Here is a 17,140-nt window from a genome sequence, read left to right as displayed (position 1 = left end):
TGGCATTGGGTCAGTAATGGTGTGGGGTGCCATTTCTTTGGAGGGCCGCACAGCCCTCCATGTGCTCGCCAGAGGTAGTCTGACTGCCATTAGGTACCGAGATGAGATCCTCAGACCCCTTGTCAGACCATATGCTGGTGCGGTTGGCCCTGGGTTCCTCCTAATGCAAGACAATGCTAGACCTCATGTGGCTGGAGTGTGTCAGCAGTTCCTGCAAGACGAAGGCATTGATGCTATGGACTGGTCCGCCTGTTCCCCAGACCTGAATCCAATTGAGCACATCTGGGACATCATGTCTCGCTCTATCCACCAACGTCACGTTGCACCACAGACTGTCCAGGAGTTGGCAGATGCTTTAGTCCAGGTCTGGGAGGAGATCCCTCAGGAGACCGTCCGCTACCTCATCAGGAGTATGCACAGGCGTTGTAGGGAGGTCATACAGGCACGTGGAGGCCACACACACTACTGAGCCTCATTTTGACTTGTTTTAAGGACATTACATCAAAGTTGGATCAGCCTGTAGTGTGTTTTTCCACTTTAATTTTGAGTGTGACTCCAAATCCAGACCTCCATGGGTTGAAAAATTTTATTTCCATTTTTTAATTTTTGTGTGATTTTGTTGTCAGCACATTCAACTATGTAAAGAACAAAGTATTTCAGAAGAATATTTAATTAAGTCAGATCTAGGATGTGTTATTTTTGTGTTCCCTTTATTTTTTTGAGCAGTGTATTTAAACGGATACTTTTAGATTTCACATTGTGTTTGATAAAGGCTGCGGATCAGCCGAAACGTCACAACCTGCTGCACGTTAGTTCACTTGGCGATTCCCATTAAAAGGTTTTTTACCGGACATGCTGCCTCCATCTTCTTTTCTGGGACTTGTTAGGCAGGAGCCCTGATGAATCTTGGACTCCAGGTAGGCTGTTGCATTCCGGATGACCTCAAGATCTGGTGAGTGCGATTCCACAATTATTTTTTGTCATTGTTTGGGCCTAAATGTGTGACAGTGGCCTGTTCCAGTGGTGGGTGACGTGAAGCCTGATTCTCTGCTATGACATGAAGACAGATTCTGCGCTGACATAAGGCCAGATTCTCTGTTACGGGACCGCTCTCCTCTGTCTGGGTGCCGGGGCCTAAATGTGTGACAGTGGCCTGTTCCAGTGGTGGGTGACGTGAAGCCTGATTCTCTGCTATGACATGAAGACTGATTCTGCGCTGACATGAAGCCAGATTCTCTGCTATGGCATGAAGAGACTGATTCTCTGCTGACATGAAGCCAGATTCTTTGCTATGGCATGAAGAGACTGATTCTCTGCTGACGTGAAGCCAGATTCTCTGCTATGGGACCTCTGTCCAATTGATATTGGTTCATTTTTATTTTTTTAATTTTTATTTTAATTCATTTCCCTATCCACATTTGTTTGCAGGGGATTTACCTACATGTTGCTGCCTTTTGCAGCCCTCTTTCCTGGGCTGTTTTACAGCCTTTTTAGTGCCCAAAAGTTTGGGTCCCCATTGACTTCAATGGGGTTCGGGTTCGGGACGAAGTTCGGTTCGGGTTCGGATCCCGAACCCGAACATTTACGGGAAGTTCGGCCGAACTTCTCGAACCCGAACATCCAGGTGTTCGCTCAACTCTACTCATAACCCAAGAGAATATCGTATTCAGTCTCCTCCCCCCAGCCACGGACAACTACAGGTATCCCCGAAAAGTTTAAAGCCTTCTCTTCTTGCTCCTCCTCCTCCCCCAGCCACCATCCTCCTCTGACTCTTCTTCAGACTCCTGCTAACTTGTCTCAGATGTAGTAGCCCCCCTGGGAATTCGTTCAGCATTGAGACTTCCTCATCTTCCAGCTCCTGCTCCTCGACGGCTTGATCAAGAAAACTATGCAATGCACGCTCCAGAAATACGGCATAAGGTACGATGTCACTGATGGCGCCCTGGCTGTGACTGACCAATTTGGTGATCTCATCAAATGGCCGCAGAAGTCTGCATGCGTTGCGCATGAGCAGCCACTGGCGCGGTGAAAAGAAACCAAGCTCCCCAGAACCTGTCCTGCTGCAGAGTTCGCACAGGTAGTCATTAACGGCACATCTCTGCTGGAGCAGCCTATCAAGCATATACAAGGTGGAGTTCCAGCACGTCGGGAAATCACAAATCAGACGTCTGACGGGCAAGTGGTGTCGCCGCTGAACATCAGCAAGGCGAGCCATGGCTGTGTAAGATCTTCTAAAATGGCCAGAGATTTTCCTTGCCTGCCCCAAGACGTCCTGAACCCCAGGGTATTTGGCAACGAATTGCTGCACGACTAAGTTCAGGACATTTGCCATGCACGGCACGTGTGTCATTTTGCCCTGTTTCAGCGCAGTTAGCAGGACAGCAGTTCCAACAAGCCAGCGGTCAGCTGTTGGGCAAGAGGATTATCCGGCGTCATGATTCTTTTACGCTCGAACATTTGGGCCACGGAAGCCTGCCTTGTGCCAGGTGAACGCGACGACGGCACGGTGGAAGGTGGAGTGGAGGACAAATGAGAGGAGAGAGGAGAAGGAGAAGAGGCAGGATGTGGAGTGCCGGGAGTGTGGCTTTGTGGGTTCTAACAGCGTTGCTCCCACTGGGCTCGGTGATGGGAGGCCAGGTGTCTTCTTAAAGGCAGTCGTCCCTAGGTGAGTGTTGGGCTTACTGCGACTTATGCGTTGACAGCACAGGCTGTCGATGGCAACACTATTGTCAGCAGCTGACACGTTAAAAAAAGTCCACACTGCAGACCCATGTGCCGGCGTCCTGGGAGCACAATATGTGACAGTGCATGGTGAATGGCTTGCTCCAGATACATTTGCAGTCTGCTTTTTGCCTCCTGTGCACTGAAAGTTCTGCCTGCTTCTTCTCCTTCTCCTCCCTATCTGCTGCTCCGTCTCTACCTCTGAACTCCCCTGCTCTTCCTCTCTTGTGGGCACCCACGTGACGTCCATCGGCACGTCATCATCGTCACCTTCACCACCACTGACATTAGAGATCTCGGAGTAGGCAGCAACAGTGGGGACCACCCTCCTTGGGCTGATCTGGGTACTGTCGTCAGACCACTGGGTGCAGCCGTTACTACCTCCTCATCCGATGCCAAGAATGGCTGCGCACCATTAAGGTCTGGGAATGGATGGGAAAATAATTTCTCTGACTCGAGTGGAGGGGCTATGGTGGTGGTGGTGTCTTTAGGGGTGCACACAGCAGAGAGTGAGGAGGGTGCAGATACAGAGGATTAGGAGGGTGCAGAAGCGGAAAGCTGAGTGAGCCACTCAACCAACTCTGGTGCGTCCTTTGACATAATCGCAAGCACCTTCTCCAACTTCCCACTTAGGCTGGTGCACCTGCCCAAACTTTACCACCCCTGTGGAACGGCCTGCCTCTTCCTCTGCCTGTCATTTTCAAAATGACCCTGTGCCAAAGTCCCTAGAGAAGAGCAGTATTTGTGGAAGCCGATATATGGCAGGCCTCAATCAGTTGTTATTTGAAGCTGGTATATCACCCTCAAGCAGTAATTTTGTTGACGCAGGTATATAGAAAACCTCTATCACTATTTTGTGGAAGCTGATATATGGCAGGCCTCAATCAGTTGTTAGTTGAAGCAGGTATATCAAAACCCGCAATCTGTATTTTATGGACGCAGGTATATGGAAAACCTCAATCACTATTTTGTGGAAGCTGATATATGGAAGGCCTCAATCAGTTGTTATTTGAAGCTGGTATATCACCCTCAAGCAGGAATTTTGTGGATGCAAGTATATGGAAAACCTCTATCACTATTTTGTGGAAGCTGATATATGGCAGGCCTCAATTAGTTGAAGCAGGTATATCAAAACCCACAATCTGTATTTTGTGGAAGCAGGTATATGGAAAACCTCTTTTGTGGTAGCTGATATATAGAAGGTTACCTTGTCACAGATGCTTTCTGGTCTGGGATGCTCCAGTCTTGTTATGTCTATTTTTGTTTACTCTGTTGTTTGTAACCTATTACCAAACTGATATATTTGGTTTCCTGATGAACCTTTGATTACCTGTAAGGGGAAACGTGTTGGGACATTGTCATGTCAGAAAGTGATAGGGCGTTATAAGGACAGGTTAGCCCAGGAACGTGGACCTAGTGCACCTACCTTCCTGGTGCATCTCTGGGCTGAGCAGTTTCTTTAGGGCAAGAAGAGGGACAGATTTATTCTAATCCTCTGTCCCCATTCGCATAATACTGTCCATATTTCTATTAAATCACCCTCAAATTGGTCACCCTGATGTCGCCTTCAGTGATATATATTAATACAATTGTTGGGTTCCGATCATGACTCTCCTATGTTTTGTGTAGAATGGGCCCACAGAATTCCATCTAAAAAGACCCCGATCGGTAGCTCCCCCTGCGCCTTACTGGCCAAAATGTTATGCTCTAATGATAGGGACTGGGTCCTCAAACGCAAAAAAGAACTGCAGGAGATTGAATACAATGGTAGTCAGATCCAGATCTATCCATATTTTTCCAGAGACACGCAAAATAAACAGAGAATATCACGAGATCAAAAAAAGGCTGCAGGCAGCTAGTATTAATTATTCTATGATATACCCCGCAAAATTTAGAATTGTTTATAGGGACGCTGTACGTTTTTTTGTTAAACCTGTAGATGCCCTTGAATGGTTGGATTCGGCGGGCATATAGGAAATAACTGTCTCTCTGCTTTTGAGGTCTGGGTGCTGGGGTGGGGTGTGGGGGTGGAGATGGGGGGGAGGGAGCGAGCGAGGGTGGGCGGGGCATAATGGAAGAGGTTGACAAGGTTGTATACACTTGTGAACCATGTTGAGAGGTTGGGGGGCGGGGTGGGCTAGGGAAGAAGGGGAGGGCACGGTTGTCATCACTGGGCAGAATGGGACCCCCCACAGAATGCAACTCTGAATGATTCATAAAGTTCTAATATGGAATGCACGCGGGTTGGGGGACAAAACCTTCCCGCGATTGTTGGCTTGCTTGAAACACGCGCTTCATCTGAGATTCTGCCATACCTAAAGAAAAAGTGGGCAAAATATCATTCTTGTCTGTCCTCCTACTCTCGTGGGGTTAGTGTATACATTCATAAAGGGGTGGATTATGAGCCGCTGGACCACCTGATTGATAAAGAGGGGAGATTTGTTTTTTTACACTGTCAATGAAATGGTCAGATCTGTATATTGGCCTTTGTATACATCCCTCCACCATTTGCCGTGAGTGCCCTTAATCAATTGGCCGCATTTTTTTACAACTAGCAGAAGGACCCGGGTATATTTAATCTATTACGCTCGGGTTTATTCAATCTATTTCATTTAATATTTGATTGTGTCGTTAAAAGATATCAACACTATCCACTATTACAGTGACATCTACAGCACCCCACAGCCAAAACAGTGACCTCCACAGCCCTCTAGCCCTTAACACTGACCCCCCCCCCACAGTGCCCCATCCCTTAAAATTGGACCTCCACAGCAGCCCACCCCATAAACTTTGACCTTTACAGCAGCCTTCCCCTTTAACAGTGACTTTCAGAGCATACCACCCCCTTGACAGTGACCTCCACAGGGGCGCGCCCCCTTAACAGTGGCCTTTACTGGATCGGGGGAGTGTCCTTTTGAACAGCTCACTCTAAGACAGCAGCACTGTACTGTCTGAGTGTGATCTGCAGGGAGAAAGTCCCCCTCCCACCTCTGCAGCTGACAGAAGTTGATTTTTACCTTCATTTTTTCAATACCTGTTGGCTGAGGAGTGGAGGGCGTGGCCTAACCAGATATGGGCGTGGCTTAGCAGGACCTAGAAGTTGATTTTTAACTTCATTTTTTCAATCTCAGTCGGCTGAGAAGTGGGAGGTGGTGTGGCCTAACCAGAACGGGGGCGTGTCCTTTTGAACAGCTCACTCCATGGATCCATTCACACGTCCGTAGAATGGGTACACATCCGTTCCCGTAATTATGCGGAACAGGTGCGGACCCATTCATTCTCTATGGGGCCGGAAGAGATGCGGACAGCACACTGTGCATTTCCAGAACGCGGCCCCGATCTTCCGTTCCACAGCTCCGGGAAAAAATAAGGTATGTCCTATTCTTGTTCGCAAATGCGGACAAGAATAGGCATTTCTATGGGGGTGCCGGCTGGGTGTATTGCGGACCCGCAATTTGCGGATCCGCAATGCACTACGGACGTCTGAATGGAGCCTAAGACAGCAGCACTGTGCTGTCTGAGTGTAAGCTGCAGGGAGAAAGTCCCCCTCCCTCCCACCCCTGCAGCTGGCAGAAGTTGATTTTTGCGTTCATTTTTTCAATCCGTGTCGGCTCAGGAGTGGGAGTGGTCTAAACAGATCAGGGGCGTAACTTAGCGGGACCTGGGGGCAGTGTTTTAAATCTTTTGAGGGTGGACACATTGTGGCAGGGGGCGTGTCTGGGCTCCTTCCTGCAAGAGTGACGCCCCTCTGGGCACCTTACTGGCTCATTTTCATACCAAATAAACGATTTTCATAGGATAAAAACATCTATTACTGAAACAAAGGCACATCTTGAAATAAGGTACTAAGTGCTATTAGGCCATGGATTTACTTCAATAGCAATTATCCTTGTGACGGATTTCCTAGCTGACCTACAGCAGTGAAGATACATGGCTGGGATGTTATGTAAACCTGGAGTAAAACTGTATGCGGAGGCTGGAGGACCTGAGAACTTCTATTGGCTGATAAGGGTCATGTGACCAAGCTTCTATTGGCTAATGCATTTTTTGGGAATATCTCAGGAACGGTACGTCCTAGAGAGCTGAGACCTGGTCTAAAATCTTCCCGGGCACCTGATATACCTGTGTGCCAAATTTCGTGATTGTAAATGCGACGGTACGGATTGCTTTAGCGGACATACACACATACACACAGCTTTATATATTAGATAGAGAGCGGTGTCCTGTACTAGTCTCAGGGGACTTTAACTGTGTAATGGACCCTTAAATGGACAGAGTCTTTAATGCTTGCCACACATAAAGGAAACTCGGGGAAACACTCACGACTCTATAATTTTTGTCAGGAAGTGGCGCTAATTGACATTTGGCGTGATATGTACGGGGATAGGAAGGTTTATTCTTGCTATAGTAATACATATAAAGCCATGTCAAGGATTGACTTAGCATTTGCCAATAGCGATATGATTGATCAAATTAGTAAAATGAAATATGAGGCCCATGGAGTCTCAGATCATTCCTTGATTTTGATATTCATTAAGGATAGGGACCTAAAGAACTGCCCTAGACTATTTAATCCACACTGGATATACATAATGAAAGATTATGACTTGATCAGGAAAGAAATATCTGAATTTTGGTCTCAAATTATAGGATCAACTCACATCCACTTTGTGTGGGACGCGCTGAAAGCGTTTCTTTGGGGTTTATATTATAGAAAAATCAGAGTGAAGACATTAGAATTTTCCAAAAAAGAGAAATGTTTAGAGGAGAAGCTTAAGCATCTGGAGGCAGTAATCACAAAAAATAACAATGTTCAAACTCCGCTTGAGTTAAAAATAGCTAAAGATGAATATAAAAACTTCATGATGAATAAGGCACAACACAATATGTTCTTTCAAGGCCAGAATCATTACTGTAAAGCCGGCAAACTGGGGGAATTACTCTCCTCGATAATCGCAAACCAAAGGAGCTGTAATAAAATTAGACAGATCAAAACAAGTTCCGGGCAGATAACTCATAATCCAAATGAAATAGAGCGGGAATTTGTTAAATATTTCTTGACTTTACAGGGAGTGCAGAATTATTAGGCAAGTTGTATTTTTGAGGATTAATTTTTTTATTGAACAACAACCATGTTCTCAATGAACCCAAAAAACTCATTAATATCAAAGCTGAATATTTGTGGAAGTAGTTTTTAGTTTGTTTTTAGTTTTAGCTATTTTAGGGGGATATCTGTGTGTGCAGGTGACTATTACTGTGCATAATTATTAGGCAACTTAACAAAAAACAAATATATACCCATTTCAATTATTTATTTTTACCAGTGAAACCAATATAACATCTCAACATTCACAAATATACATTTCTGACATTCAAAAACAAAACAAAAACAAATCAGTGACCAATATAGCCACCTTTCTTTGCAAGGACACTCAAAAGCCTGCCATCCATGGATTCTGTCAGTGTTTTGATCTGTTCACCATCAACATTGCGTGCAGCAGCAACCACAGCCTCCCAGACACTGTTCAGAGAGGTGTACTGTTTTCCCTCCTTGTAAATCTCACATTTGATGATGGACCACAGGTTCTCAATGGGGTTCAGATCAGGTGAACAAGGAGGCCATGTCATTAGATTTTCTTCTTTTATACCCTTTCTTGCCAGCCACGCTGTGGAGTACTTGGACGCGTGTGATGGAGCATTGTCCTGCATGAAAATCATGTTTTTCTTGAAGGATGCAGACTTCTTCCTGTACCACTGCTTGAAGAAGGTGTCTTCCAGAAACTGGCAGTAGGACTGGGAGTTGAGCTTGACTCCATCCTCAACCCGAAAAGGCCCCACAAGCTCATCTTTGATGATACCAGCCCAAACCAGTACTCTACCTCCACCTTGCTGGCGTCTGAGTCGGACTGGAGCTCTCTGCCCTTTACCAATCCAGCCACGGGCCCATCCATCTGGCCCATCAAGACTCACTCTCATTTCATCAGTCCATAAAACCTTAGAAAAATCAGTCTTGAGATATTTCTTGGCCCAGTCTTGACGTTTCAGCTTGTGTGTCTTGTTCAGTGGTGGTCGTCTTTCAGCCTTTCTTACCTTGGCCATGTCTCTGAGTATTGCACACCTTGTGCTTTTGGGCACTCCAGTGATGTTGCAGCTCTGAAATATGGCCAAACTGGTGGCAAGTGGCATCTTGGCAGCTGCACGCTTGACTTTTCTCAGTTCATGGGCAGTTATTTTGCGCCTTGGCTTTTCCACATGCTTCTTGTGACCCTGTTGACTATTTTGAATGAAACGCTTGATTGTTCGATGATCACGCTTCAGAAACTTTGCAATTTTAAGAGTGCTGCATCCCTCTGGAAGATATCTCACTATTGTTGACTTTTCTGAGCCTGTCAAGTCCTTCTTTTGACTCATTTTGCCAAAGGAAAGGAAGTTGCCTAATAATTATGCACACCTAATATAGGGTGTTGATGTCATTAGACCACACCCCTTCTCATTACAGAGATGCACATCACCTAATATGCTTAATTGGTAGTAGGCTTTCGAGCCTATACAACTTGGATTAAGACAACATGCATAAAGAGGATGATGTGGTCAAAATACTCATTTGCCTAATAATTCTGCACGCAGTGTATATAGATCAGAGATAAATGGCAAAGAGAAGTGTATAGAGTTATATCTGAAACAGATCGAGATACCCTCTCTTTCAGATCAGGAATCAGCAATACTGAACTCACCTATTCACTTGAGAGAGTTGCAGAAAGTGCTATCTGGTATCAAGGGGATCAAGGGGAGCTCATCGCCAGTAGTGATGAGCGGCAGGGGCTATATTCGAATTTGTGATATTCACCCAAATATTCATCATATATTCATGAATTCGAGATTATTTTCTTGATCGCGAAAAATCGGCAACGTAATATTCGTGTAATGCGCGCGAAATACAGGCGTGGGTCACTATAGCTACATTTTTCAAGCTGCTAGAAGTTTCCTGAGACTGGAGAAAATGGTTGGCACGGCAGAACATTAAAAATGGCTTTATATGCAGTTAGAGTGCTCCAATATATTCCCGATTGCGCAAATCGGCACTAACGATGTGAAGATTTTGGCATGTATGTATGAACAGCAGAAAACTACCTAACACCCTGCACTGCAACAGCTACACTATATCAGGATAGAACCTACACTGACTATCTGTATTATATATATATATATATATATTATATATATAAAAGCTATCTAACTATCTATTAACTGTAGTGTGGAAAGCACAGAGCACAGCAATGACACTGCTGTGTCTCTCAGAACTTTAATAAACTGTAGAAAATGGCTGCTGGGGAGGGTATTATGTAGTAATGGGTAGACAGCTTTCCTATTGGTTGCTAGGAATGTTGCTAAGCTCAGACAAAGACATTGCAGACATCAAACAAGAGGGGAGGTTACTGATGAAAAAAAAAATCTAGAATATTCGAAATTACGAATATATATCACTACATTCTAAATATTAGTGAATTCTCAAAGTGCTGATATTAGCGATTAATATTTGCGATTCGAATATTTGTGATCAACACTAATCGCCAGGTGCGGATGGTCTCCCTTTCGATATTTACAAATGCCATGAGGTAGCGTTACTGCCCTGCCTACTGCAAGTACTAAATGAGTACCGAACAGCTGGGAGACTGCCGCCATTGTTAACGGAAGCAGTAGTTACTGCAATTTTGAAAAAAGGTAAAGATGGGAATGATATTGGATCGTATGGACCCATATCTCTACTTAACACGGATTATAAGATATTAGCAAAACTGCTGGCGAATGAATTGAAAATAGTAATAAACAGTTTGGTACATGCAGACCAGACAGGGTTTATCCCTGGACGGCAAATTCAGGCCAATATACGTAGAGTGTTTTTGAATATACAGATCGTGGGGAGGAGGACCGCTCCATCCTGTCTTTGGATGCTGCAAAGGCCTTTATTGATTTGACTTGGCTATTGTATTGTCAACCTATCGCCAGAATCAATATTAATGGGGTGTGCACACCAGCCATTTATTTACAGCGTGGCACTCGGCAGGGTTGCCCCATCACCCCCTTATTCTTCGCAATCTTTTTGGAACCTCTTGCCTGTAGAGTTAGATCAGAAGACGGGATAGAGTTGTTCGGGGGAAGTGGGGCAGAAGACAAGATTAGTCTATATGCGGATGATGTACTAATATACTTAAATGCCGGGTGGAGAGCTGTACCCCGGGTCATCCAGATAATTGATGAATACAGAGAATTGGCGGGATATGAAATTAACTAGTACAAATCCGTACTCCTTCCTCTGAATCGGAGTGCCCCACATAAAGATATTAAAGTGCGGGTATTGTCGCCATCGGACCACTTGGATTATTTAGGGATTAAAATCGGCACGAAATTACAAGGCTATACCGGGTTAAATGTGATCCCCACAATAAATAAAATCAAAGAGAAATTACCTCTAAAATGATTCTGCTCCCTTTGATATTTTATGTGATGGCCGCCAGCCCCATTTGGATCGAGGATGCCTTTTTTTTTCCCCGGAGAAACTCATTAATGATCTGATAAGGGGCAGAAAAAGGGTTAGAATGAAATAAAGATTTTTTTGTGGTGAGCTGAAGCTGATGGAGGTCTCGCCTTACCATACAGTATCTTCAGGGATATTATTTATGTTCACAACTACAATGGTGTATGAAAACTGGGGAGAATAATCATGTTACATACCTTACTGGAGAGTATAATGGCCCTGTAAAGAACATATTCAGTATTATTGAAATTGACCATTTGGGCAATAGGGGAACCACTTGTCCTATAAGTAAGATGCTTCAGAAGGTTTGGAACAAGATTAGAGTAATTTTGAAGGCAACACAAGCGTTACACTGAACCCCTCTTTGGGATAATAAAAACTTTAAGGAATTTTTGGGGTTAAATGAAAATAGTTATTGGAGTCGGAGAGGTATCACTAAGGTTTCTTACATTTGCACATTAGGTAAATTAAAGCCTATAATGGAACTTTGTCCAGGTACGGCAATCCCTGTTTTAAGTCGATTTAGATATGCCCAACTCAAACATGCTTTTGATTGCACAACCAATAAACATTTTTTCAGCATTCAGGCACAACTGTTTTTGGATTTTTTCGCTTTTGGTAATAGATTTAAAATGTCACAAATTTATGTTAGATTACAAAAGGAATTAGTGAAGGCCTCAATCAGTTGTTAGTTGAAGCTGGTATATCACCCTCAAGCAGTAATTTTGTGGACGCAGGTATATGGAAAACCTCTAACACTATTTTGTGGAAGCTGATATGGCATGTCTCAATCAATTGTTAGTTGAAGCTGGTATATCACTCCCAAGCAGTTATTTTGTGGACGCAGGTATATGGAAAACCTCTATCACTATTTTGTGGAAGCTGATATATGACAGGCCTCAATCAGTTGTTAGTTGAAGCTTGTATAATCACCCTCAAGCAGTAATTTTGTGGACGCAGGTATATGGAAAACCTCAATCACTATTTTGTAGAAGCTGATATATCGCAGCCCTCAATCAGTATTTTCTGAAGGCATACAAATGCAGTATGATATACTTTCTATGTTAGAAAGTATATTATAAGTTTATCACACCACTCTGTGTATCACACCTATTGATAGCACAACATTACAAGTCCTTAAAAATACTTTTTTGACCCTATTAGCTAGAGTTTGGTGTCCCTAAGTTCCTAACAGCCTGTCCCTGCTCCAAAATGCACCCTCTCCCTACACTGGCAAAAGACATAATGTAAAATGGCTGCCAGATCGGGTTCTGTTATAGGATTGGGGGTTTGTCCATGTGCTGAAACGTCTCAATTGACTGTCCTGTCCCACCTGATGGATGTGTCATGGGTCAAAGTTCGGCGCAATGCAAAAGAATATGGCGCGCGCGGACATCGCCATATGTTCGCATGTTCGGCGGATCACGAACGCGCAAAGTTCGCCGTGAACCGAACGCCGGATGAACCGCAAGGCCATCACTTATAAAGCGCTTGAAAGGGGTTGGATACAGTCCTAGGAGACCTCAGGGTGTCATACACAACTTTTCTGGGTAATTGAGGCACTTTTGATTTGGACTGAATTCATTTGGACTAAATAAAAGCTGATGACCGATTTAACTGAATCAGGCCTAAAACTAATTTTTTAAAACTTGCTTATCTATACTCAGTATATTAAAGTGATTATATAAATAGAATATAAAGAAAGAATATCCCTGAGAAGGATGAGAGAGAGAATCATAAGGTCACTTCAGCCCAGAAACAAATATTAAACCTTTCATGGCTGGTCCTAAAAAAGACCTGAATGTCCAGGCAATTTTTCATGATTTTGTGCACGTGGTGATTTAGTGACCCTAACTTTTTTATTTGTTTGACTGCCAAAATATTTTTGTGATGATTTTTACTTGACACTAAGAACTTTTTATTAGCATGGGGTTTTTTTTAGATTATTTTTCCTTTTGGGAACAAACGCAAATTCTTATGAAAAAGCTATTTTTTTTTAATTTATAGCTTTTTATTTCTTTAATATTAAAACTGACATAAAAACTAAATATTGCAATGGGTTCCCTATTTTGTGAGAATCGTTTTTATATATAATAGCTATAGATTTGAGTGAACAGGGCGACTATGGTGACAGTTTCCATTAGAGACGGCATTATTAATTTTTTTTTTTACAATTTTTATTTATATTTTTTTATTATTTTTTTACTTAATTTATTTTTGGCACATAATATGTCCCCCAAGAGGTAATCAAAAGTCTTCTGGAGGACACTCACCTTTTTTGACACTTGCACTATTTCTACTGTAACTGGGGCATCCACAGGATCCCCAGTTTTAGGGAAAAACAGCAGCATTAGGGCTTTTTCACATGACCGTGTGAAGCCTGTGCCTGTGCTGTGGACCGCTAGTGGGGCAGCCGCATGGGCATCGCAGACCCATTTACTTGAATGGGTCTGCGATCCATCAGTTCTGCAAAAAGATAGAGCAAGTTCTATCTTTTTGCGGTGCGGAGGCACAGAATGGAACCCCAGAAAGCACTCCGTAGTGCTTCCGTTCCGTGCTTCCGTTCTGCACCTCCGTATTTGCGGACCCATTGAAGGGAATGAGTCTGCATCCGTGATGCGGAATGCACACGGAATGGTGCCCGTGTATTGCGGATTCGCAAATGCGGTCCACAATATGGCAACGGGCAGCACACGTTCGTGTGACTGAGCCCTTACACACAGCCAGAGCTGATCAGAGTCTCCTTAGAACATGCAGCTCTGTTCCTGCCACGAGACAGCCGGGACTAATAGAGGAAGTGGCTCAGCCTCTTCCTGCTCTCCCTCCCTGTGCTCCTGCAGCACTCTTGCCAGCACAGAAGAAGGCAAGAGAGGTAATAAACTGCTCCTGTCTTCTCCTCAGGATCCCCCAGGACCCAACCTTCTCCTAGATTTCAGGAGCGTTTTTATACAGTACAGACCAAAAGTTTGGACACACCTTCTCATTCAAAGAGTTTTCTTTATTTTCATGACTATGAAGGCATCAAAACTATGAATTAACACATGTGGAATTATATACATAACAAACAAGTGTGAAACAACTGAAAATATGTCATATTCTAGGTTCTTCAAAGTAGCCACCTTTTGCTTTGATTACTGCTTTGCACACTCTTGGCATTCTCTTGATGAGCTTCAAGAGGTAGTCCCCTGAAATGGTCTTCCAACAGTCTTGAAGGAGTTCCCAGAGATGCTTAGCACTTGTTGGCCCTTTTGCCTTCACTCTGTGGTCCAGCTCACCCCAAACCATCTCGATTGGGTTCAGGTCCGTTGACTGTGGAGGCCAGGTCATCTGGCGCAGCACCCCATCACTCTCCTTCATGGTCAAATAGCCCTTACTTTCAAAGTTTTCCCAATTTTTCGGCTGACTGACTGACCTTCATTTCTTAAAGTAATGATGGCCACTCGTTTTTCTTTACTTAGCTGCTTTTTTCTTGCCATAATACAAATTCTAACAGTCTATTCAGTAGGACTATCAGCTGTGTATCCACCTGACTTCTCCTCAACGCAACTGATGGTCCCAACCCCATTTATAAGGCAAGAAATCCCACTTATTAAACCTGACAGGGCACACCTGTGAAGTGAAAACCATTTCAGGGGACTACCTCTTGAAGCTCATCAAGAGAATGCCAAGAGTGTGCAAAGCAGTAATCAGAGCAAAAGGTGGCTACTTTGAAGAACCTAGAATATGACATATTTTCAGTTGTTTCACACTTGTTTGTTATGTAAATAATTCCACATGTGTTAATTAATAGTTTTGATGCCTTCAGTGTGAATCTACAATTTTCATAGTCATGAAAATAAAGAAAACTCTTTGAATGAGAAGGTGTGTCCAAACTTTTGGTCTGTACTGTACGTGCTGTCTGCACGGGGTATGTGCAGATAGGACATATATAGTCAGTGGGCAGTTGTTGAGGTTAAGAAATTTGCTCATATCTAATTTTAACTTATAAGAATAGGGAAGTAGGTACTATTATTATTATTAAGCATGCCAAACGCGATAGGTGATGGAAAAAGGGCAGATTAGCTGCAGCAGTCACATGCGGGTGGTTGCAATGTCATCACTGCAGGACAGCAACAGGGACCGGCAGGAGCAATGGAGTAGTGGTCCTGGAGCTGCAGGAGGGGGGGGGGGGGTTCTGTTGAGTAGTACTTATTCTATTTTATTGCATTCTCCTTTTTCTGGGTTTTTAAATATCTCCTTAAAGGAAATTTGCCACTAAAAATTTTATCTGCCAGTTACAACCAGATAGAAGCACCTATCCTTTTTTTCTATTCTGTTTTTATTTTCTGATTGTAGATTTTTTATTTTTATTCTATTTACTGAACATGATTATGGGGCGGCCATCTTACCTGAACTGCTCTAAACAGCATTTAGAAAGCATTAAGAAAATAGCTCTACAGCAGCTCCATGGTCCATAGACAAAATGGTCAGGAGTGCAGCGTCCCACTCAGGACACGTGGGAACTGCAAAATTACTGTGAAACGGCATTATCCTACTGCATGTCATTTTGTATTACAACACCTGTAGTATCCCTGTTCATAGGCTGGCTAGGTGCAATTTATACATCCCACCACTAGATGGGGATAGCACTTAGGTCCTATAAATACTTAGGTCAGGCCTAGTGAGATGGGTTAGTTGGTTGTACTAGCAAGAGTGAACAGATGAGAGGAGCAGAGCCAGTTGTAAAACTGAGGCTACACACCACAGAGTAGTGGGTGAAGCCAGATGCAGAAATGAGGTAGAGCCAAGGTATGAGGCGCAGGCTTCCAGTATCCGTAGTTTCAGGTGCTGCACATCTCGTATCTTCACAGCAAAGACGATTGCCTTCAGATGATACGAGATGTGTAGCACCTGAAACTACGGATACTGGAAGCCTGTGCTAGCATTTCTCCTGCGGTGTTGCTATCAGTGTGTGAAGAGTGGGAGAAAAGGGTTGCATTGACAATCCAACACAATGGGCAGCACATTGAACACATTTTGTAAGTGGTCAGAAACTTGTAAATAACTCATGAAAGAATAAAGTTACGTTAATAAAGAATAAACCAAGCACACCATTGTTTTTCTTGTGAAATTCCCAATAAGTTTGATGTGTCAAATGACCCTCTTCCTATTGAAAAAACAAAAGTTGGATTCAAAATGGCCGACTTCAAAATAGCCGCCATGGTCACCACCCATCTTGAAAAGTTTCCCCCCTCACATATACTAATGTTCCACAAACAGGAAGTTAATATCACCAACCATTCCCATTTTATTAATGTGTATCCATATAAATGGCCCCCCCTGTAGATTGACATTAAAAATATCCTCAAAAATTATTTACAAACATGACTTAAACATTTCATTTTCTGATGACACATTCCCTTTAAGGCCAGCAATGTCTGATAGTGGCAGATTGACTGCTGTTTTTCGGCATCATCGCCCCAGTATAGTGAGGCTGCAGATGTGACCTATGAAGAGGGCCAAACTGAGCAGAAAGTGACACGGTGCTTTTCTAGTGCCAATGCCACTTCATTGTAGTGATGTATTACTTTGTCATTCTATAAAATCTACCTTAGCTTAAGAAACCACATAGCGGGAAAAACATACCCTTCAACTGTAACTGTATGTCATTTTTATGTAAGGGATGCAGGAAGTGGGATCACAATCTGAGCCCAATCAATATGTTGTGGTTGTAATACAGCTGATACCAGGCCTCAAAGACCAGGAGAAAACTCCTATAAGCCTATTAAAAACCCATAAACTGCTAATATTATCCTAAGCAGTCTATTGCATAAGAGATCAGAAGAATACATGTTCAAGTCCCCTAAAGGGACTAAAAATTGCAGTAAAGAAATGAAATGAAAA

At 43.5% G+C, this 17,140-nt stretch overlaps 1 long non-coding RNA gene across 1 annotated transcript; it reads left to right on the top strand.

The window, feature by feature from the left end:
- The first annotated feature begins 851 nt into the window (after positions 1 to 851).
- Positions 852 to 16,390, top strand: LOC120980802. The gene is made up of 3 exons (XR_005774581.1): positions 852 to 985; positions 2,050 to 2,054; positions 16,379 to 16,390. It is a non-coding gene; the product is annotated as an uncharacterized LOC120980802 (long non-coding RNA).
- Positions 16,391 to 17,140: the final 750 nt, after the last annotated feature.

Source organism: Bufo bufo, chromosome 10, assembly GCF_905171765.1.
Source record: "Bufo bufo chromosome 10, aBufBuf1.1, whole genome shotgun sequence".
NCBI classification, from domain to species: Eukaryota; Metazoa; Chordata; class Amphibia; order Anura; family Bufonidae; genus Bufo; species Bufo bufo.
Note: the sequence above shows the minus strand (reverse complement) of the source record. Positions and strands in the feature narration are given on the sequence as shown.